Consider the following 24,531-nt stretch of genomic DNA (forward strand, 5'->3'; position numbering starts at 1 on the left):
AGGAACAAGTTTGTATAGGTATTTCAAAGATGCCCAGAACTGAGCTAAACGTTGTATGAGTCCAACCTCTAGAAATAACTTCATGCCCCATCTCCCTTACTTCCAGCTAGTAAGGATCACATAATTCCTAACAGTTTTGACACAGATTGCCAATTCGGGCATTCAGAACATATAGCACGTTGCTGTAAGCAAGCACATTCTCATTCCAAGTAGCAAGTTACTATGTAGGAACAAGTTTGTATAGGTATTTCAAAGATGCCCAGAACTGAGCTAAATAGGTATGTCTCCAACACCTAGAAATAACTTCATGCCCCATCTCCATTACTTCCAGCTAGTAAGGATCACATAATTCCTAACAAAGTTTTGACACAGATTCCCAATTCGGGCATTCAGAACATATAGCACGTTGCTGTAAGCAAGCACATTCTCATTCAAAGTTGCAAGTTACTATGTAGGAACAAGTTTGTATAGGTATTTCAAAGATGCCCAGAACTGAGCTAAACTTGGTATGTCTCCAACTCCTAGAAATATCTTCATGCCCCATCTCCCTTACTTCCAGCTAGTAAGGATCACATAATTCCTAACAAAGTTTTGACACAGATTCCCACTTCGGGCATTCAGAACATATAGCACGTTGCTGTGAGCAAGCACATTCTCATTCAAAGTTGCAAGTTACTATGTAGGAACAAGTTTGTATAGGTATTTCAAAGATGCCCAGAACTGAGCTAAACGTTGTATGTCTCCAACTCCTAGAAATAACTTCATGCCCCATCTCCCTTACTTCCAGCTAGTAAGGATCACATAATTCCTAACAAAGTTTTGACACAGATTCCCAATTCGGGCATTCAGAACATATAGCACAATGCTGTAAGCAAACACATTCTCATTCAAAGTTGCAAGTTACTATGTAGGAACAAGTTTGTATAGGTATTTCAAAGATGCCCAGAACTGAGCTAAACTTGGTATGTCTCCAACTCCTAGAAATAACTTCATGCCCCAACTCCCTTACTTCCAGCTAGTAAGGATCACATAATTCCTAACAAAGTTTTGACACAGATTCCCAATTCGGGCATTCAGAACATATAGCACGTTGCTGTAAGCAAGCACATTCTCATTCACAGTTGCAAGTTACTATGTAGGAACAAGTTTGTATAGGTATTTCAAAGATGCCCAGAACTGAGCTAAACTTGGTATGTGTCCAACTCCTAGAAATAACTTCATGCCCCATCTCCCTTACTTCCAGCTAGTAAGGATCACATAATTCCTAACAAAGTTTTGAACAGAGATTCCCAATTCGGGCATTCAGAACATATAGCACGTTGCTGTAAGCAAGCACATTCTCATTCAACGATGCAAGTTACTATGTAGGAACAAGTTTGTATAGGTATTTCAAAGATGCCCAGAACTGAGCTAAACTTGGTATGTTTCCAACTCCTAGAAATAACTTCATGCCCCATCTCCCTTACTTATAGCTAGTAAGGATCACATAATTCCTAACAAAGTTTTGACACAGATTCCCAATTCGGGCATTCAGAGCATATAGCACGTTGCTGTAAGCAAGCACATTCTCATTCAAAGTTGCAAGTTACTATGTAGGAACAAGTTTGTATAGGTATTTCAAAGACGCCCAGAACTGAGCTAAACTTGGTATGTCTCCAACTCCTAGAAATAACTTCATGCCCCATCTCCCTTACTTCCAGCTAGTAAGGATCACATAATTCCTAACAAAGTTTTGAACACAGATTCCCAATTCGGGCATTCATAACATATAGCACGTTGCTGTAAGCAAGCACATTCTCATTCAAAGATGCAAGTTACTATGTAGGAACAAGTTTGTATAGGTATTTCAAAGATGCCCAGAACTGAGCTAAACTTGGTATGTCTCCAACTCCTAGAAATAACTTCATGCCCCATCTCCCTTACTTCCAGCTAGTAAGGATCACATAATTCCTAACAAAGTTTTGACACAGATTCCCAGTTCGGGCATTCAGAACATATAGCACGTTGCTGTAAGCAAGCACATTCTCATTCAAAGTTGCAAGTTACTATGTAGGAACAAGTTTGTATAGGTATTTCAAAGATGCCCAGAACTGAGCTAAACTTGGTATGTCTCCAGCTCCTAGAAATAACTTCATGCCCCAACTACCTTACTTCAAGCTTGTAAGGATCACATAATTCCTAACAAAGATTTGACACAGATTCCCAATTCGGGCATTCAGAACATATAGCACGTTGCTGTAAGCAAGCACATTCTCATTCAAAGTTGCAAGTTACTATGTAGGAACAAGTTTGTATAGGTATTTCAAAGATGCCCAGAACTGAGCTAAACGTTGTATGTCTGCAACTCCTAGAAATAACTTCATGCCCCATCTCCCTTACTTCCAGCTAGTAAGGATCACATAATTCCTAACAAAGTTTTGACACAGATTCCCAATTCGGGCATTCAGAACATATAGCACGATGCTGTAAGCAAGCACATTCTCATTCAAAGTTGCAAGTTACTATGTAGGAACAAGTTTGTATAGGTATTTCTAAGATGCTCAAAACTGAGCTAAACGTTGTATGTGTCCAACCTCTAGAAATAACTTAATGCCCGATCTCCATTACTTCCATCTAGTAAGGATCACATAATTCCTAAAAAAGTTTTGACACAGATTCCCAAGTCGGGCATTCAGAACATATAGCACGTTGCTGTAAGCAAGCACATTCTCATTCAAAGTTGCAAGTTACTATGTAGGAACAAGTTTGTATAGGTATTTCAAAGATGCCCAGAACTGAGTTAAACTTGGTATGTGTCCAACTCCTAGAAATAACTTCATGCCCCAATTCACTTACTTACAGCTAGTAAGGATCACATAATTCCTAACAAAGTTTTACACAGATTCCCAATTCGGGCATTCAGAACATATAGCACGTTGCTGTAAGCAAGCACATTCTCATTCAAAGTTGCAAGTTACTATGTAGGAACAAGTTTGTATAGGTATTTCAAAGATGTCCAGGACTGAGCTAAACTTGGTATGTGTCCAACTCCTAGAAATAACTTCATGCCCCATCTCCCATACTTCCAGCTAGTAAGGATCACATAATTCCTAACAAAGTTTTGACACAGATTCCCAATTCGGGCATTCAGAACATGTAGCACGTTGCTGTAAGCAAGCACATTCTCATTCAAAGTTGCAAGTTACTATGTAGGAACAAGTTTGTATAGGTATTTCAAAGATGCCCAGAACTGAGCTAAACTTGGTATGTCTCCAACTCCTAGAAATAACTTCATGCCCCAACTCCCTTACTTCCAGCTAGTAAGGATCACATAATTCCTAACAAAGTTTTGACACAGATTCCCAATTCGGGCATTCAGAACATATAGCACGTTGCTGTAAGCAAGCACATTCTCATTCACAGTTGCAAGTTACTATGTAGGAACAAGTTTGTATAGGTATTTCAAAGATGCCCAGAACTGAGCTAAACTTGGTATGTGTCTAACTCCTAGAAATAACTTCATGCCCCATCTCCCTTACTTCCAGCTAGTAAGGATCACATAATTCCTAACAATGTTTTGAACACAGATTCCCAATTCGGGCATTCAGAACATATAGCACGTTGCTGTAAGCAAGCACATTCTCATTCAAAGATGCAAGTTACTATGTAGGAACAAGTTTGTATAGGTATTTCAAAGATGCCCAGAACTGAGCTAAACTTGGTATGTCTCCAACTCCTAGTAAATAACTTCATGCCACATCTCCCTTACTTACAGCTAGTAAGGATCACATAATTCCTAACAAAGTTTTGACACAGATTCCCAATTCGGGCATTCAGAGCATATAGCACGTTGCTGTAAGCAAGCACATTCTCATTCAAAGTTGCAAGTTACTATGTAGGAGCAAGTTTGTATAGGTATTTCAAAGACGCCCAGAACTGAGCTAAACTTGGTATGTCTCCAACTCCTAGAAATAACTTCATGCCCCATATCCCTTACTTCCAGCTAGTAAGGATCACATAATTCCTAACAAAGTTTTGACACAGATTCCCACTTCGGGCATTCAGAACATATAGCACGTTGCTGTAAGCAAGCACATTCTCATTCAAAGTTGCAAGTTACTATGTAGGAACAAGTTTGTATAGGTATTTCAAAGATGCCCAGAACTGAGCTAAACTTGGTATGTCTCCAACTCCTAGAAATAACTTCATGCCCCAACTCCCTTACTTCCAGCTAGTAAGGATCACATAATTCCTAACAAAGTTTTGACACAGATTCCGAATTCGGGCATTCAGAACATATAGCACGTTGCTGTAAGCAAGCACATTCTCATTCACAGTTGCAAGTTACTATGTAGGAACAAGTTTGTATAGGTATTTCAAAGATGCCCAGAACTGAGCTAAACGTTGTATGAGTCCAACCTCTAGAAATAACTTCATGCCCCATCTCCCTTACTTCCAGCTAGTAAGGATCACATAATTCCTAACAAAGTTTTGAATGCAGATTCCCAATTCGGGCATTCAGAACATATAGCACGTTGCTGTAAGCAAGCACATTCTCATTCCAAGTAGCAAGTTACTATGTAGGAACAAGTTTGTATAGGTATTTCAAAGATGCCAAGAACTGAGCTAAACGTTGTATGTGTCCAAACTCTAAAAATAACTTCATGCCCGATCTCCATTACTTGCATCTACTAAGGATCACATAATTCCAAACAAAGTTTTGACACAGATTCCCAATTCGGGCATTCAGAACATATAGCACGTTGCTGTAAGCAAGCACATTCTCATTCACAGTTGCAAGTTACTATGTAGGAACAAGTTTGTATAGGTATTTCAAAGATGCCCAGAACTGAGCTAAACGTTGTATGTCTCCAACTCCTAGAAATAACTTCATGCCCCATCTCCCTTACTTCCATCTAGTAAGGATCACATAATTCCTAACAAAGTTTTGACACAGATTCCCAATTCGGGCATTCAGAACATATAGCACAATGCTGTAAGCAAGCACATTCTCATTCAAAGTTGCAAGTTACTATGTAGGAAGAAGTTTGTATAGATATTTCAAAGATGCCCAGAACTGAGCTAAACGTTGTATATGTCCAACCTCTAGAAATAACTTCATGCCCGATCTCCATTACTTCCATCTAGTAAGGTTCACATAATTCCTAACAACGTTTTGACACAGATTCCCAATTCGGGCATTCAGAACATATAGCACGTTGCTGTAAGCAAGCACATTCTCATTCAAAGTTGCAAGTTACTATGTAGGAACAAGTTTGTATAGGTATTTCAAAGATGCCCAGAACTGAGCTAAACTTGGTATGTGTCCAACTCCTAGAAATAACTTCATGCCCCAACTCCCTTACTTCCAGCTAGTAAGGATCACATAATTCCTAACAAAGTTTTGACACAGATTCCCAATTCGGGCATTCAGAACATATAGCACGTTGCTGTAAGCAAGCACATTCTCATTCAAAGTTGCAAGTTACTATGTAGGATCAAGTTTGTATAGGTATTTCAAAGATGCCCAGAACTGAGCTAAACTTGGTATGTGTCCAACCTCTAGAAATAACTTCATGCCCCATCTCCCATACTTCCAGCTAGTAAAGATCACATAATTCCTAACAAAGTTTTGACACAGATTCCCAATTCGGGCATTCAGAACATGTAGCACGTTGCTGTAAGCAAGCACATTCTCATTCAAAGTTGCAAGTTACTATGTAGGAACAAGTTTGTATAGGTATTTCAAAGATGCCCTGAACTGAGCTTAACTTTGTATGTCTCCAACTCCCAGAAATAACTTCATGCTCCATCTCCCTTACTTATATTTAGTAAGGATCACATAATTTCTAACAAAGTTTTGACACAGATTCCCAATTCGGGCATTCAGAACATATAGCACGTTGCTGTAAGCAAGCACATTCTCATTCAAAGTTGCAAGTTACTATGTAGGAACAAGTTTGTATAGGTATTTCAAAGATGCCCAGAACTGAGCTAAACGTTGTATGTCTCCAACTCCTAGAAATAACTTCATGCCCCATCACCCTTTCTTCCAGCTAGTAAGGATCACATAATTCCTAACAAAGTTTTGACACAGATTCCCAATTCGGGCATTCAGAACATATAGCACGTTGCTGTAAGCAAGCACATTCTCATTCAAAGTTGCAAGTTACTATGTAGGAACAAGTTTGTATAGGTATTTCAAAGATGCCCAGAACTGAGCTAAACGTTGTATGTCTCCAACTCCTAGAAAAAACATCATGTCCCATCTCCCTTACTTCCATCTAGTAAGATTCACATAATTCCTAACAAAGTTTTGACACAGATTCCCAATTCGGGCATTCAGAACATATAACACGTTGCTGTAAGCAAGCACATTCTCATTCAAAGTTGCCAGTTACTATGTAGGAACAAGTTTGTATAGGTATTTCAAAGATGCCCAGAACTGAGCTAAACTTGGTATCTGTCCAACTCCTAGAAATAACTTCATGCCCCATCTCCCTTACTTCCAGCTAGTAAGGATCACATAATTCCTAACAAAGTTTTGACACAGATTCCCAATTCGGGCATTCAGAACATGAAGCACGTTGCTGTAAGCAAGCACATTCTCATTCAAAGTTGCAAGTTACTATGTAGGAACAAGTTTGTATAGGTATTTCAAAGATGCCCAGAACTGAGCTAAACTTGGTATGTCTCCAACTCCTAGAAATAACTTCATGCCCCATCTCCGTTACTTTCAGCTAGTAAGGATCACATAATTCCTAACAAAGTTTTGACACAGATTCCCAATTCGGGCATTCAGAACATATAGCACGTTGCTGTAAGCAAACACATTCTCATACAAAGTTGCAAGTTACTATGTAGGAACAAGTTTGTATAGGTATTTCAAAGATGTCCAGAACTGAGCTAAACTTGGTATGTCTCCAACTCCTAGAAATAACTTCATTTCCCAACTCCCTTACTTCCAGCTAGTAAGGATCACATAATTCCTAACAAAGTTTTGACACAGATTCCGAATTCGGGCATTCAGAACATATAGCACGTTGCTGTAAGAAAGCACATTCTCATTCACAGTTGCAAGTTACTATGTAGGAACAAGTTTGTATAGGTATTTCAAAGATGCCCAGAACTGATCTAAACGTTGTATGTGTCCAACCTCTAGAAATAACTTCATGCCCCATCTCCCTTACTTCCAGCTAGTAAGGATCACATAATTCCTAACAAAGTTTTGAACACAGATTCCCAATTCGGGCATTCAGAACATATAGCACGTTGCTGTAAGCAAGCACATTCTCATTCAAAGATGCAAGTTACTATGTAGGAACAAGTTTGTATAGGTATTTCAAAGATGCCCAGAACTGAGCTAAACTTGGTATGTCTCCAAGTCCTAGAAATAACTTCATGCCCCATCTCCCTTACTTCCAGCTAGAACGGATCACATAATTCCTAACAAAGTTTTGACACAGATTCCCAATTCGGGCATTCAGAACATATAGCACGTTGCTGTAAGCAAGCACATTCTCATTCAAAGTTGCAAGTTACTATGTAGGAACAAGTTTGTATAGGTATTTCAAAGATGCCCAGAACTGAGCTAAACTTGGTATGTCTCCAACTCCTAGAAATAACTTCATGTCCCATCTCCCTTACTTCCAGCTAGTAAGGATCACATAATTCCTAACAAAGTTTTGACACAGATTCCCACTTCGCGCATTCAGAACATATCGCACGTTGCTGTAAGCAAGCACATTCTCATTCAAAGTTGCAAGTTACTATGTAGGAACAAGTTTGTATAGGTATTTCAAAGATGCCCAGAACTGAGCTAAACTTGGTATGTGTCCAACCTCTAGAAATAACTTCATGCCCCATCTCCGTTACTTTCAGCTAGTAAGGATCACATAATTCCTAACAAAGTTTTGGCACAGATTCCCAATTCGGGCATTCAGAACATATAGCACGTTGCTGTAAGCAAACACATTCTCATTCAAAGTTGCAAGTTACTATGTAGGAACAAGTTTGTATAGGTATTTCAAAGATGCCCAGAACTGAGCTAAACTTGGTATGTCTCCAACTCCTAGAAATAACTTCATTTCCCAACTCACTTACTTCCAGCTAGTAAGGATCACATAATTCCTAACAAAGTTTTGACACAGATTCCGAATTCGGGCATTCAGAACATATAGCACGTTGCTGTAAGCAAGCACATTCTCATTCACAGTTGCAAGTTACTATGTAGGAACAAGTTTGTATAGGTATTTCAAAGATGCCCAGAACTGAGCTAAACTTGGTATGTCTCCAACTCCTAGAAATAACTTCATGCCCCATCTCCGTTACTTTCAGCTAGTAAGGATCACATAATTCCTAACAAAGTTTTGGCACAGATTCCCAATTCGGGCATTCAGAACATATAGCACGTTGCTGTAAGCAAACACATTCTCATTCAAAGTTGCAAGTTACTATGTAGGAACAAGTTTGTATAGGTATTTCAAAGATGCCCAGAACTGAGCTAAACTTGGTATGTCTCCAACTCCTAGAAATAACTTCATTTCCCAACTCACTTACTTCCAGCTAGTAAGGATCACATAATTCCTAACAAAGTTTTGACACAGATTCCCAATTCGGGCATTCAGAACATATAGCACGTTGCTGTAAGAAAGCACATTCTCATTCACAGTTGCAAGTTACTATGTAGGAACAAGTTTGTATAGGTATTTCAAAGATGCCCAGAACTGATCTAAACGTTGTATGTGTCCAACCTCTAGAAATAACTTCATGCCCCATCTCCCTTACTTCCAGCTAGTAAGGATCACATAATTCCTAACAAAGTTTTGAACACAGATTCCCAATTCGGGCATTCAGAACATATAGCACGTTGATGTAAGCAAGCACATTCTCATTCAAAGATGCAAGTTACTATGTAGGAACAAGTTTGTATAGGTATTTCAAAGATGCCCAGAACTGAGCTAAACTTGGTATGTCTCCAACTCCTAGAAATAACTTCATGCCCCATCTCCCTTACTTCCAGCTAGTAAGGATCACATAATTCCTAAAAAAGTTTTGACACAGATTCCCAATTCGGGCATTCAGAACATATAGCACGTTGCTGTAAGCAAGCACATTCTCATTCAAAGTTGCAAGTTACTATGTAGGAACAAGTTTGTATAGGTATTTCAAAGACGCCCAGAACTGAGCTAAACTTGGTATGTCTCCAACTCCTAGAAATAACTTCATGTCCCATCTCCCTTACTTCCAGCTTGTAAGGATCACATAATTCCTAACAAAGTTTTGACACAGATTCCCACTTCGCGCATTCAGAACATATAGCACGTTGCTGTAAGCAAGCACATTCTCATTCAAAGTTGCAAGTTACTATGTAGGAACAAGTTTGTATAGGTATTTCAAAGATGCCCAGAACTGAGCTAAACGTTGTATGTCTCCAACTCCTAGAAAAAACATCATGTCCCATCTCCCTTACTTCCATCTAGTAAGATTCACATAATTCCTAACAAAGTTTTGACACAGATTCCCAATTCGGGCATTCAGAACATATAGCACGTTGCTGTAAGCAAGCACATTCTCATTCAAAGTTGCAAGTTACTATGTAGGAACAAGTTTGTATAGGTATTTCAAAGATGCCCAGAACTGAGCTAAACTTGGTATCTGTCCAACTCCTAGAAATAACTTCATGCCCCATCTCCCTTACTTCCAGCTAGTAAGGATCACATAATTCCTAACAAAGTTTTGACACAGATTCCCAATTCGGGCATTCAGAACATGTAGCACGTTGCTGTAAGCAAGCACATTCTCATTCAAAGTTGCAAGTTACTATGTAGGAACAAGTTTGTATAGGTATTTCAAAGATGCCCAGAACTGAGCTAAACTTGGTATCTGTCCAACTCCTAGAAATAACTTCATGCCCCATCTCCCTTACTTCCAGCTAGTAAGGATCACATAATTCCTAACAAAGTTTTGACACAGATTCCCAATTCGGGCATTCAGAACATATAGCACGTTGCTGTAAGCAAACACATTCTCATTCAAAGTTGCAAGTTACTATGTAGGAACAAGTTTGTATAGGTATTTCAAAGATGCCCAGAACTGAGCTAAACTTGGTATGTCTCCAACTCCTAGAAATAACTTCATTTCCCAACTCCCTTACTTCCAGCTAGTAAGGATCACATAATTCCTAACAAAGTTTTGACACAGATTCCGAATTCGGGCATTCAGAACATATAGCACGTTGCAGTAAGAAAGCACATTCTCATTCACAGTTGCAAGTTACTATGTAGGAACAAGTTTGTATAGGTATTTCAAAGATGCCCAGAACTGATCTAAACGTTGTATGTGTCCAACCTCTAGAAATAACTTCATGCCCCATCTCCCTTACTTCTAGCTAGTAAGGATCACATAATTCCTAACAAAGTTTTGAACACAGATTCCCAATTCGGGCATTCAGAACATATAGCACGTTGCTGTAAGCAAGCACATTCTCATTCAAAGATGCAAGTTACTATGTAGGAACAAGTTTGTATAGGTATTTCAAAGATGCCCAGAACTGAGCTAAACTTGGTATGTCTCCAACTCCTAGAAATAACTTCATGCCCCATCTCCCTTACTTCCAGCTAGAAAGGATCACATAATTCCTAACAAAGTTTTGACACAGATTCCCAATTCGGGCATTCAGAACATATAGCACGTTGCTGTAAGCAAGCACATTCTCATTCAAAGTTGCAAGTTACTATGTAGGAACAAGTTTGTATAGGTATTTCAAAGATGCCCAGAACTGAGCTAAACTTGGTATGTCTCCAACTCCTAGAAATAACTTCATGTCCCATCTCCCTTACTTCCAGCTAGTAAGGATCACATAATTCCTAACAAAGTTTTGACACAGATTCCCACTTCGCGCATTCAGAACATATCGCACGTTGCTGTAAGCAAGCACATTCTCATTCAAAGTTGCAAGTTACTATGTAGGAACAAGTTTGTATAGGTATTTCAAAGATGCCCAGAACTGAGCTAAACTTGGTATGTGTCCAACCTCTAGAAATAACTTCATGCCCCATCTCCCATACTTCCAGCTAGTAAGGATCACATAATTCCTAACAAAGTTTTGACACAGATTCCCAATTCGGGCATTCAGAACATGTAGTGCGTTGCTGTAAGCAAGCACTTTCTCATTCAATGTTGCAAGTTACTATGAAGGAACAAGTTTGTATAGGTATTTCAAAGATGCCCAGACCTGAGCTAAACTTGGTATGTGTCCAACTCCTAGAAATAACTTCATTTCCCAACTCACTTACTTCCAGCTAGTAAGGATCACATAATTCCTAACAAAGTTTTGACACAGATTCCCAATTCGGGCATTCAGAACATATAGCACGTTGCTGTAAGCAAGCACATTCTCATTCAAAGTTGCAAGTTACTATGTAGGAACAAGTTTGTATAGGTATTTCAAAGATGCCCAGAACTGAGCTTAACGTTGTATGTCTCCAACTCCCAGAAATAACTTCATGCCCCATCTCCCTTACTTCAAGCTAGTAAGGATCACATAATTCCTAACAAAGTTTTGACACAGATTCCCAATTCGGGCATTCAGAACATATAGCACGTTGCTGTAAGCAAGCACATTCTCATTCAAAGTTCAAGTTACTATGTAGGAACAAGTTTGCATAGGTATTTCAAAGATGCCCAGAACTGAGCTAAACGTTGTATGTCTCCAACTCCTAGAAATAACTTCATGCCCCAACTCCCTTACTTCCAGCTAGTAAGGATCACATAATTCCTAACAAAGTTTTGACACAGATTCCCAATTCGGGCATTCAGAACATGTAGCACGTTGCTGTAAGCAAGCACATTCTCATTCAAAGTTGCAAGTTACTATGTAGGAACAAGTCTGTATAGGTATTTCAAAGATGCCCAGAACTGAGCTAAACTTGGTATGTCTCCAACTCCTAGAAATAACTTCATGCCCCATCTCCGTTACTTTCAGCTAGTAAGGATCACATAATTCCTAACAAAGTTTTGGCACAGATTCCCAATTCGGGCATTCAGAACATATAGCACGTTGCTGTAAGCAAACACATTCTCATTCAAAGTTGCAAGTTACTATGTAGGAACAAGTTTGTATAGGTATTTCAAAGATGCCCAGAACTGAGCTAAACTTGGTATGTCTCCAACTCCTAGAAATAACTTCATTTCCCAACTCACTTACTTCCAGCTAGTAAGGATCACATAATTCCTAACAAAGTTTTGACACAGATTCCCAATTCGGGCATTCAGAACATATAGCACGTTGCTGTAAGAAAGCACATTCTCATTCACAGTTGCAAGTTACTATGTAGGAACAAGTTTGTATAGGTATTTCAAAGATGCCCAGAACTGATCTAAACGTTGTATGTGTCCAACGTCTAGAAATAACTTCATGCCCCATCTCCCTTACTTCCAGCTAGTAAGGATCACATAATTCCTAACAAAGTTTTGAACACAGATTCCCAATTCGGGCATTCAGAACATATAGCACGTTGATGTAAGCAAGCACATTCTCATTCAAAGATGCAAGTTACTATGTAGGAACAAGTTTGTATAGGTATTTCAAAGATGCCCAGAACTGAGCTCAACTTGGTATGTCTCCAACTCCTAGAAATAACTTCATGCCCCATCTCCCTTACTTCCAGCTAGTAAGGATCACATAATTCCTAAAAAAGTTTTGACACAGATTCCCAATTCGGGCATTCAGAACATATAGCACGTTGCTGTAAGCAAGCACATTCTCATTCAAAGTTGCAAGTTACTATGTAGGAACAAGTTTGTATAGGTATTTCAAAGACGCCCAGAACTGAGCTAAACTTGGTATGTCTCCAACTCCTAGAAATAACTTCATGTCCCATCTCCCTTACTTCCATCTAGTAAGGATCACATAATTCCTAACAAAGTTTTGACACAGATTCCCAATTCGGGCATTCAGAACATATAGCACAATGCTGTAAGCAAGCACATTCTCATTCAAAGTTGCAAGTTACTATGTAGGAAGAAGTTTGTATAGGTATTTCAAAGATGCCCAGAACTGAGCTAAACGTTGTATATGTCCAACCTCTAGAAATAACTTCATGCCCGATCTCCATTACTTCCATCTAGTAAGATTCACATAATTCCTAACAACGTTTTGACACAGATTCCCAATTCGGGCATTCAGAACATATAGCACGTTGCTGTAAGCAAGCACATTCTCATTCAAAGTTGCAAGTTACTATGTAGGAACAAGTTTGTATAGGTATTTCAAAGATGACCAGAACTGAGCTAAACTTGGTATGTGTCCAACTACTAGAAAAAACTTCATGCCCCAACTCCCTTACTTCCAGCTAGTAAGGAGCACATAATTCCTAACAAAGTTTTGACACAGATTCCCAATTCGGGCATTCAGAACATATAGCACGTTGCTGTAAGCAAGCACATTCTCATTCAAAGTTGCAAGTTACTATGTAGGATCAAGTTTGTATAGGTATTTCAAAGATGCCCAGAACTGAGCTAAACTTGGTATGTGTCCAACCTCTAGAAATAACTTCATGCCCCATCTCCCATACTTCCAGCTAGTAAAGATCACATAATTCCTAACAAAGTTTTGACACAGATTCCCAATTCGGGCATTCAGAACATGTAGCACGTTGCTGTAAGCAAGCACATTCTCATTCAAAGTTGCAAGTTACTATGTAGGAACAAGTTTGTATAGGTATTTCAAAGATGCCCTGAACTGAGCTTAACTTTGTATGTCTCCAACTCCCAGAAATAACTTCATGCTCCATCTCCCTTACTTATATTTAGTAAGGATCACATAATTTCTAACAAAGTTTTGACACAGATTCCCAATTCGGGCATTCAGAACATATAGCACGTTGCTGTAAGCAAACACATTCTCATTCAAAGTTGCAAGTTACTATGTAGGAACAAGTTTGTAAAGGTATTTCAAAGATGCCCAGAACTGAGCTAAACGTTGTATGTCTCCAACTCCTAGAAATAACTTCATGCCCCATCACCCTTTCTTCCAGCTAGTAAGGATCACATAATTCCTAACAAAGTTTTGACACAGATTTCCAATTCGGGCATTCAGAACATATAGCACGTTGCTGTAAGCAAGCACATTCTCATTCAAAGTTGCAAGTTACTATGTAGGAACAAGTTTGTATAGGTATTTCAAAGATGCCCAGAACTGAGCTAAACGTTGTATGTCTCCAACTCCTAGAAAAAACATCATGTCCCATCTCCCTTACTTCCATCTAGTAAGATTCACATAATTCCTAACAAAGTTTTGACACAGATTCCCAATTCGGGCATTCAGAACATATAGCACGTTGCTGTAAGCAAGCACATTCTCATTCAAAGTTGCAAGTTACTATGTAGGAACAAGTTTGTATAGGTATTTCAAAGATGCCCAGAACTGAGCTAAACTTGGTATCTGTCCAACTCCTAGAAATAACTTCATGCCACATCTCCCTTACTTCCAGCTAGTAAGGATCACATAATTCCTAACAAAGTTTTGACACAGATTCCCAATTCGGGCATTCAGAACATGTAGCACGTTGCTGTAAGCAAGCACATTCTCATTCAAAGTTGCAAGTTACTATGTAGGAACAAGTTTGTATAGGTATTTCAAAGATGCCCAGAACTGAGCTAAACTTGGTATGTCTCCAACTCCTAGAAATAACTTCATGCCCCATCTCCGTTACTTTCAGCTAGTAAGGATCACATAATTCCTAACAAAGTTTTGACACAGATTCCCAATTCGGGCATTCAGAACATATAGCACGTTGCTGTAAGCAAACACATTCTCATTCAAAGTTGCAAGTTACTATGTAGGAACAAGTTTGTATAGGTATTTCAAAGATGCCCAGAACTGAGCTAAACTTGGTATGTCTCCAACTCCTAGAAATAACTTCATTTCCCAACTCCCTTACTTCCAGCTAGTAAGGATCACATAATTCCTAACAAAGTTTTGACACAGATTCCGAATTCGGGCATTCAGAACATATAGCACGTTGCTGTAAGAAAGCACATTCTCATTCACAGTTGCAAGTTACTATGTAGGAACAAGTTTGTATAGGTATTTCAAAGATGCCCAGAACTGATCTAAACGTTGTATGTGTCCAACCTCTAGAAATAACTTCATGCCCCATCTCCCTTACTTCCAGCTAGTAAGGATCACATAATTCCTAACAAAGTTTTGAACACAGATTCCCAATTCGGGCATTCAGAACATATAGCACGTTGCTGTAAGCAAGCACATTCTCATTCAAAGATGCAAGTTACTATGTAGGAACAAGTTTGTATAGGTATTTCAAAGATGCCCAGAACTGAGCTAAACTTGGTATGTCTCCGACTCCTAGAAATAACTTCATGCCCCATCTCCCTTACTTCCAGCTAGAAAGGATCACATAATTCCTAACAAAGTTTTGACACAGATTCCCAATTCGGGCATTCAGAACATATAGCACGTTGCTGTAAGCAAGCACATTCTCATTCAAAGTTGCAAGTTACTATGTAGGAACAAGTTTGTATAGGTATTTCAAAGATGCCCAGAACTGAGCTAAACTTGGTATGTCTCCAACTCCTAGAAATAACTTCATGTCCCATCTCCCTTACTTCCAGCTAGTAAGGATCACATAATTCCTAACAAAGTTTTGACACAGATTCCCACTTCGCGCATTCAGAACATATCGCACGTTGCTGTAAGCAAGCACATTCTCATTCAAAGTTGCAAGTTACTATGTAGGAACATGTTTGTATAGGTATTTCAAAGATGCCCAGAACTGAGCTAAACTTGGTATGTGTCCAACCTCTAGAAATAACTTCATGCCCCATCTCCCATACTTCCAGCTAGTAAGGATCACATAATTCCTAACAAAGTTTTGACACAGATTCCCAATTCGGGCATTCAGAACATGTAGTGCGTTGCTGTAAGCAAGCACTTTCTCATTCAATGTTGCAAGTTACTATGAAGGAACAAGTTTGTATAGGTATTTCAAAGATGCCCAGAACTGAGCTAAACTTGGTATGTGTCCAACTCCTAGAAATAACTTCATGCCCCAACTGCCTTACTTCCAGCTAGTAAGGATCACATAATTCCTAACAAAGTTTTGACACAGATTCCCAATTCGGGCATTCAGAACATATAGCACGTTGCTGTAAGCAAGCACATTCTCATTCAAAGTTGCAAGTTACTATGTAGGAACAAGTTTGTATAGGTATTTCAAAGATGCCCAGAACTGAGCTTAACGTTGTATGTCTCCAACTCCCAGAAATAACTTCATGCCCCATCTCCCTTACTTCCATCTAGTAAGGATCACATAATTTCTAACAAAGTTTTGACTCAGATTCCCAATTCAGGCATTCAGAACATATAGCACGTTGCTGTAAGAAAGCACATTCTCATTCACAGTTGCAAGTTACTATGTAGGAACAAGTTTGTATAGGTTTTTCAAAGATGCCCAGAACTGAGCTAAAGTGGGTATGTCTCCAACTAATAGAAATAACTTCATGCCCCATCTCCCTTACTTCCAGCTAGTAAGGATCACATAATTCCTAACAAAGTTTTGACACAGATTCCCAATTCGGGCATTCAGAACATATAGCACGTTGCTGTAAAGAAGCACATTCTCATTCAAAGTTCAAGTTACTATGTAGGAACAAGTTTGCATAGGTATTTCAAAGATGCCCAGAACTGAGCTAAACGTTGTATGTCTCCAACTCCTAGAAATAACTTCATGCCCCAACTCCCTTACTTCCAGCTAGTAAGGATCACATAATTCCTAACAAAGTTTTGACACAGATTCCCAATTCGGGCATTCAGAACATGTAGCACGTTGCTGTAAGCAAGCACATTCTCATTCAAAGTTGCAAGTTACTATGTAGGAACAAGTTTGTATAGGTATTTCAAAGATGCCCTGAACTGAGCTTAACTTTGTATGTCTCCAACTCCCAGAAATAACTTCATGCTCCATCTCCCTTACTTATATTTAGTAAGGATCACATAATTTCTAACAAAGTTTTGACACAGATTCCCAATTCGGGCATTCAGAACATATAGCACGTTGCTGTAAGCAAGCACATTCTCATTCAAAGTTGCAAGTTACTATGTAGGAACAAGTTTGTAAAGGTATTTCAAAGATGCCCAGAACTGAGCTAAACGTTGTATGTCTCCAACTCCTAGAAATAACTTCATGCCCCATCACCCTTTCTTCCAGCTAGTAAGGATCACATAATTCCTAACAAAGTTTTGACACAGATTTCCAATTCGGGCATTCAGAACATATAGCACGTTGCTGTAAGCAAGCACATTCTCATTCAAAGTTGCAAGTTACTATGTAGGAACAAGTTTGTATAGGTATTTCAAAGATGCCCAGAACTGAGCTAAACGTTGTATGTCTCCAACTCCTAGAAAAAACATCATGTCCCATCTCCCTTACTTCCATCTAGTAAGATTCACAAAATTCCTAACAAAGTTTTGACACAGATTCCCAATTCGGGCATTCAGAACATATAGCACGTTGCTGTAAGCAAGCACATTCTCATTCAAAGTTGCAAGTTACTATGTAGGAACAAGTTTGTATAGGTATTTCAAAGATGCCCAGAACTGAGCTAAACTTGGTATCTGTCCAACTCCTAGAAATAACTTCATGCCACATCTCCCTTACTTCCAGCTAGTAAGGATCACATAATTCCTAACAAAGTTTTGACACAGATTCCCAATTCGGGCATTCAGAACATGTAGCACGTTGCTGTAAGCAAGCACATTCTCATTCAAAGTTGCAAGTTACTATGTAGGAACAAGTTTGTATAGGTATTTCAAAGATGCCCAGAACTGAGCTAAACTTGGTATGTCTCCAACTCCTAGAAATAACTTCATGCCCCATCTCCGTTACTTTCAGCTAGTAAGGATCACATAATTCCTAACAAAGTTTTGACACAGATTCCCAATTCGGGCATTCAGAACATATAGCACGTTGCTGTAAGCAAACACATTCTCATTCAAAGTTGCAAGTTACTATGTAGGAACAAGTTTGTATAGGTATTTCAAAGATGCCCAGAACTGAGCTAAACTTGGTATGTCTCCAACTCCTAGAAATAACTTCATTTCCCAACTCCCTTACTTCCAGCTAGTAAGGATCACATAATTCCTAACAAAGTTTTGACACAGATTCCGAATTCGGGCATTCAGAACATATAGCACGTTGCTGTAAGAAAGCACATTCTCATTCACAGTTGCAAGTTACTATGTAGGAACAAGTTTGTATAGGTATTTCAAAGATGCCCAGAACTGATCTAAACGTTGTATGTGTCCAACCTCTAGAAATAACTTCATGCCCCATCTCCCTTACTTCCAGCTAGTAAGGATCACATAATTCCTAACAAAGTTTTGAACACAGATTCCCAATTCGGGCATTCAGAACATATAGCACGTTGCTGTAAGCAAGCACATTCTCATTCAAAGATGCAAGTTACTATGTAGGAAAAAGTTTGTATAGGTATTTCAAAGATGCCCAGAACTGAGCTAAACTTGGTATGTCTCCAACTCCTAGAAATAACTTCATGCCCCATCTCCCTTACTTCCAGCTAGAAAGGATCACATAATTCCTAACAAAGTTTTGACACAGATTCCCAATTCGGGCATTCAGAACATATAGCACGTTGCTGTAAGCAAGCACATTCTCATTCAAAGTTGCAAGTTACTATGTAGGAACAAGTTTGTATAGGTATTTCAAAGATGCCCAGAACTGAGCTAAACTTGGTATGTCTCCAACTCCTAGAAATAACTTCATGTCCCATCTCCCTTACTTCCAGCTAGTAAGGATCACATAATTCCTAACAAAGTTTTGACACAGATTCCCACTTCGCGCATTCAGAACATATCGCACGTTGCTGTAAGCAAGCACATTCTCATTCAAAGTTGCAAGTTACTATGTAGGAACAAGTTTGTATAGGTATTTCAAAGATGCCCAGAACTGAGCTAAACTTGGTATGTGTCCAACCTCTAGAAATAACTTCATGCCCCATCTCCCATACTTCCAGCTAGTAAGGATCACATAATTCCTAACAAAGTTTTGACACAGATTCCCAATTCGGGCATTCAGAACATGTAGTGCGTTGCTGTAAGCAAGCACTTTCTCATTCAATGTTGCAAGTTACTATGAAGGAACAAGTTTGTATAGGTATTTCAAAGATGCCCAGAACTGAGCTAAACTTGGTATGTGTCCAACTCCTAGAAATAACTTCATGCCCCAACTGCCTTACTTCCAGCTAGTAAGGATCACATAATTCCTAACAAAGTTTTGACACAGATTCCCAATTCGGGCATTCAGAACATATAGCACGTTGCTGTAAGCAAGCACATTCTCATTCAAAGTTGCAAGTTACTATGTAGGAACAAGTTTGTATAGGTATTTCAAAGATGCCCAGAACTGAGCTTAACGTTGTATGTCTCCAACTCCCAGAAATAACTTCATGCCCCATCTCCCTTACTTCCATCTAGTAAGGATCACATAATTTCTAACAAAGTTTTGACTCAGATTCCCAATTCGGGCATTCAGAACATATAGCACGTTGCTGTAAGAAAGCACATTCTCATTCACAGTTGCAAGTTACTATGTAGGAACAAGTTTGTATAGGTTTTTCAAAGATGCCCAGAACTGAGCTAAAGTGGGTATGTCTCCAACTAATAGAAATAACTTCATGCCCCATCTCCCTTACTTCCAGCTAGTAAGGATCACATAATTCCTAACAAAGTTTTGACACAGATTCCCAATTCGGGCATTCAGAACATATAGCACGTTGCTGTAAGCAAGCACATTCTCATTCAAAGTTCAAGTTACTATGTAGGAACAAGTTTGCATAGGTATTTCAAAGATGCCCAGAACTGAGCTAAACGTTGTATGTCTCCAACTCCTAGAAATAACTTCATGCCCCAACTCCCTTACTTCCAGCTAGTAAGGATCACATAATTCCTAACAAAGTTTTGACACAGATTCCCAATTCGGGCATTCAGAACATGTAGCACGTTGCTGTAAGCAAGCACATTCTCATTCAAAGTTGCAAGTTACTATGTAGGAACAAGTCTGTATAGGTATTTCAAAGATGCCCAGAACTGAGCTAAACTTGGTATGTCTCCAACTCCTAGAAATAACTTCATGCCCCATCTCCGTTACATTCAGCTAGTAAGGATCACATAATTCCTAACAAAGTTTTGGCACAGATTCCCAATTCGGGCATTCAGAACATATAGCACGTTGCTGTAAGCAAACACATTCTCATTCAAAGTTGCAAGTTACTATGTAGGAACAAGTTTGTATAGGTATTTCAAAGATGCCCAGAACTGAGCTAAACTTGGTATGTCTCCAACTCCTAGAAATAACTTCATGTCCCATCTCCCTTACTTCCAGCTTGTAAGGATCACATAATTCCTAACAAAGTTTTGACACAGATTCCCACTTCGCGCATTCAGAACATAGAGCACGTTGCTGTAAGCAAGCACATTCTCATTCAAAGTTGCAAGTTACTATGTAGGAACAAGTTTGTATAGGTATTTCAAAGATGCCCAGAACTGAGCTAAACGTTGTATGTCTCCAACTCCTAGAAAAAACATCATGTCCCATCTCCCTTACTTCCATCTAGTAAGATTCACATAATTCCTAACAAAGTTTTGACACAGATTCCCAATTCGGGCATTCAGAACCTATAGCACGTTGCTGTAAGCAAGCACATTCTCATTCAAAGTTGCAAGTTACTATGTAGGAACAAGTTTGTATAGGTATTTCAAAGATGCCCAGAACTGAGCTAAACTTGGTATCTGTCCAACTCCTAGAAATAACTTCATGCCCCATCTCCCTTACTTCCAGCTAGTAAGGATCACATAATTCCTAACAAAGTTTTGACACAGATTCCCAATTCGGGCATTCAGAACATGTAGCACGTTGCTGTAAGCAAGCACATTCTCATTCAAAGTTGCAAGTTACTATGTAGGAACAAGTTTGTATAGGTATTTCAAAGATGCCCAGAACTGAGCTAAACTTTGTATCTGTCCAACTCCTAGAAATAACTTCATGCCCCATCTCCCTTACTTCCAGCTAGTAAGGATCACATAATTCCTAACAAAGTTTTGACACAGATTCCCAATTCGGGCATTCAGAACATATAGCACGTTGCTGTAAGCAAACACATTCTCATTCAAAGTTGCAAGTTACTATGTAGGAACAAGTTTGTATAGGTATTTCAAAGATGCCCAGAACTGAGCTAAACTTGGTATGTCTCCAACTCCTAGAAATAACTTCATTTCCCAACTCCCTTACTTCCAGCTAGTAAGGATCACATAATTCCTAACAAAGTTTTGACACAGATTCCGAATTCGGGCATTCAGAACATATAGCACGTTGCTGTAAGAAAGCACATTCTCATTCACAGTTGCAAGTTACTATGCAGGAACAAGTTTGTATAGGTATTTCAAAGATGCCCAGAACTGATCTAAACGTTGTATGTGTCCAACCTCTAGAAATAACTTCATGCCCCATCTCCCTTACTTCCAGCTAGTAAGGATCACATAATTCCTAACAAAGTTTTGAACACAGATTCCCAATTCGGGCATTCAGAACATATAGCACGTTGCTGTAAGCAAGCACATTCTCATTCAAAGATGCAAGTTACTATGTAGGAACAAGTTTGTATAGGTATTTCAAAGATGCCCAGAACTGAGCTAAACTTGGTATGTCTCCAACTCCTAGAAATAACTTCATGCCCCATCTCCCTTACTTCCAGCTAGAAAGGATCACATAATTCCTAACAAAGTTTTGACACAGATTCCCAATTCGGGCATTCAGAACATATAGCACGTTGCTGTAAGCAAGCACATTCTCATTCAAAGTTGCAAGTTACTATGTAGGAACAAGTTTGTATAGGTATTTCAAAGATGCCCAGAACTGAGCTAAACTTGGTATGTCTCCAACTCCTAGAAATAACTTCATGTCCCATCTCCCTTACTTCCAGCTAGTAAGGATCACATAATTCCTAACAAAGTTTTGACACAGATTCCCACTTCGCGCATTCAGAACATATCGCACGTTGCTGTAAGCAAGCACATTCTCATTCAAAGTTGCAAGTTACTATGTAGGAACAAGTTTGTATAGGTATTTCAAAGATGCCCAGAACTGAGCTAAACTTGGTATGTGTCCAACCTCTAGAAATAACTTCATGCCCCATCTCCCATACTTCCAGCTAGTAAGGATCACATAATTCCTAACAAAGTTTTGACACAGATTCCCAATTCGGGCATTCAGAACATGTAGTGCGTTGCTGTAAGCAAGCACTTTCTCATTCAATGTTGCAAGTTACTATGAAGGAACAAGTTTGTATAGGTATTTCAAAGATGCCCAGAACTGAGCTAAACTTGGTATGTGTCCAACTCCTAGAAATAACTTCATGCCCCAACTACCTTACTTCCAGCTAGTAAGGATCACATAATTCCTAACAAAGTTTTGACACAGATTCCCAATTCGGGCATTCAGAACATATAGCACGTTGCTGTAAGCAAGCACATTCTCATTCAAAGTTGCAAGTTACTATGTAGGAACAAGTTTGTATAGGTATTTCAAAGATGCCCAGAACTGAGCTTAACGTTGTATGTCTCCAACTCCCAGAAATAACTTCATGCCCCATCTCCCTTACTTCCATCTAGTAAGGATCACATAATTTCTAACAAAGTTTTCACTCAGATTCCCAATTCGGGCATTCAGAACATATAGCACGTTGCTGTAAGAAAGCACATTCTCATTCACAGTTGCAAGTTACTATGTAGGAACAAGTTTGTATAGGTTTTTCAAAGATGCCCAGAACTGAGCTAAAGTGGGTATGTCTCCAACTAATAGAAATAACTTCATGCCCCATCTCCCTTACTTCCAGCTAGTAAGGATCACATAATTCCTAACAAAGTTTTGACACAGATTCCCAATTCGGGCATTCAGAACATATAGCACGTTGCTGTAAGCAAGCACATTCTCATTCAAAGTTCAAGTTACTATGTAGGAACAAGTTTGCATAGGTATTTCAAAGATGCCCAGAACTGAGCTAAACGTTGTATGTCTCCAACTCCTAGAAATAACTTCATGCCCCAACTCCCTTACTTCCAGCTAGTAAGGATCACATAATTCCTAACAAAGTTTTGACACAGATTCCCAATTCGGGCATTCAGAACATGTAGCACGTTGCTGTAAGCAAGCACATTCTCATTCAAAGTTGCAAGTTACTATGTAGGAACAAGTCTGTATAGGTATTTCAAAGAAGCCCAGAACTGAGCTAAACTTGGTATGTCTCCAACTCCTAGAAATAACTTCATGCCCCATCTCCGTTACATTCAGCTAGTAAGGATCACATAATTCCTAACAAAGTTTTGGCACAGATTCCCAATTCGGGCATTCAGAACATATAGCACGTTGCTGTAAGCAAACACATTCTCATTCAAAGTTGCAAGTTACTATGTAGGAACAAGTTTGTATAGGTATTTCAAAGATGCCCAGAACTGAGCTAAACTTGGTATGTCTCCAACTCCTAGAAATAACTTCATGTCCCATCTCCCTTACTTCCAGCTTGTAAGGATCACATAATTCCTAACAAAGTTTTGACACAGATTCCCACTTCGCGCATTCAGAACATATAGCACGTTGCTGTAAGCAAGCACATTCTCATTCAAAGTTGCAAGTTACTATGTAGGAACAAGTTTGTATAGGTATTTCAAAGATGCCCAGAACTGAGCTAAACTTGGTATGTCTCCAACTCCTAGAAATAACTTCATGTCCCATCTCCCTTACTTCCAGCTAGTAAGGATCACATAATTCCTAACAAAGTTTTGACACAGATTCCCACTTCGCGCATTCAGAACATATCGCACGTTGCTGTAAGCAAGCACATTGTCATTCAAAGTTGCAAGTTACTATGTAGGAACAAGTTTGTATAGGTATTTCAAAGATGCCCAGAACTGAGCTAAACTTGGTATGTGTCCAACCTCTAGAAATAACTTCATGCCCCATCTCCCATACTTCCAGCTAGTAAGGATCACATAATTCCTAACAAAGTTTTGACACAGATTCCCAATTCGGGCATTCAGAACATGTAGTGCGTTGCTGTAAGCAAGCACTTTCTCATTCAATGTTGCAAGTTACTATGAAGGAACAAGTTTGTATAGGTATTTCAAAGATGCCCAGAACTGAGCTAAACTTGGTATGTGTCCAACTCCTAGAAATAACTTCATGCCCCAACTACCTTACTTCCAGCTAGTAAGGATCACATAATTCCTAACAAAGTTTTGACACAGATTCCCAATTCGGGCATTCAGAACATATAGCACGTTGCTGTAAGCAAGCACATTCTCATTCAAAGTTGCAAGTTACTATGTAGGAACAAGTTTGTATAGGTATTTCAAAGATGCCCAGAACTGAGCTTAACGTTGTATGTCTCCAACTCCCAGAAATAACTTCATGCCCCATCTCCCTTACTTCCATCTAGTAAGGATCACATAATTTCTAA

The sequence above is a fragment of the Diceros bicornis genome, chromosome 31 (assembly GCF_020826845.1).
Source record: "Diceros bicornis minor isolate mBicDic1 chromosome 31, mDicBic1.mat.cur, whole genome shotgun sequence".
In the NCBI taxonomy this organism is placed as follows: Eukaryota; Metazoa; Chordata; class Mammalia; order Perissodactyla; family Rhinocerotidae; genus Diceros; species Diceros bicornis.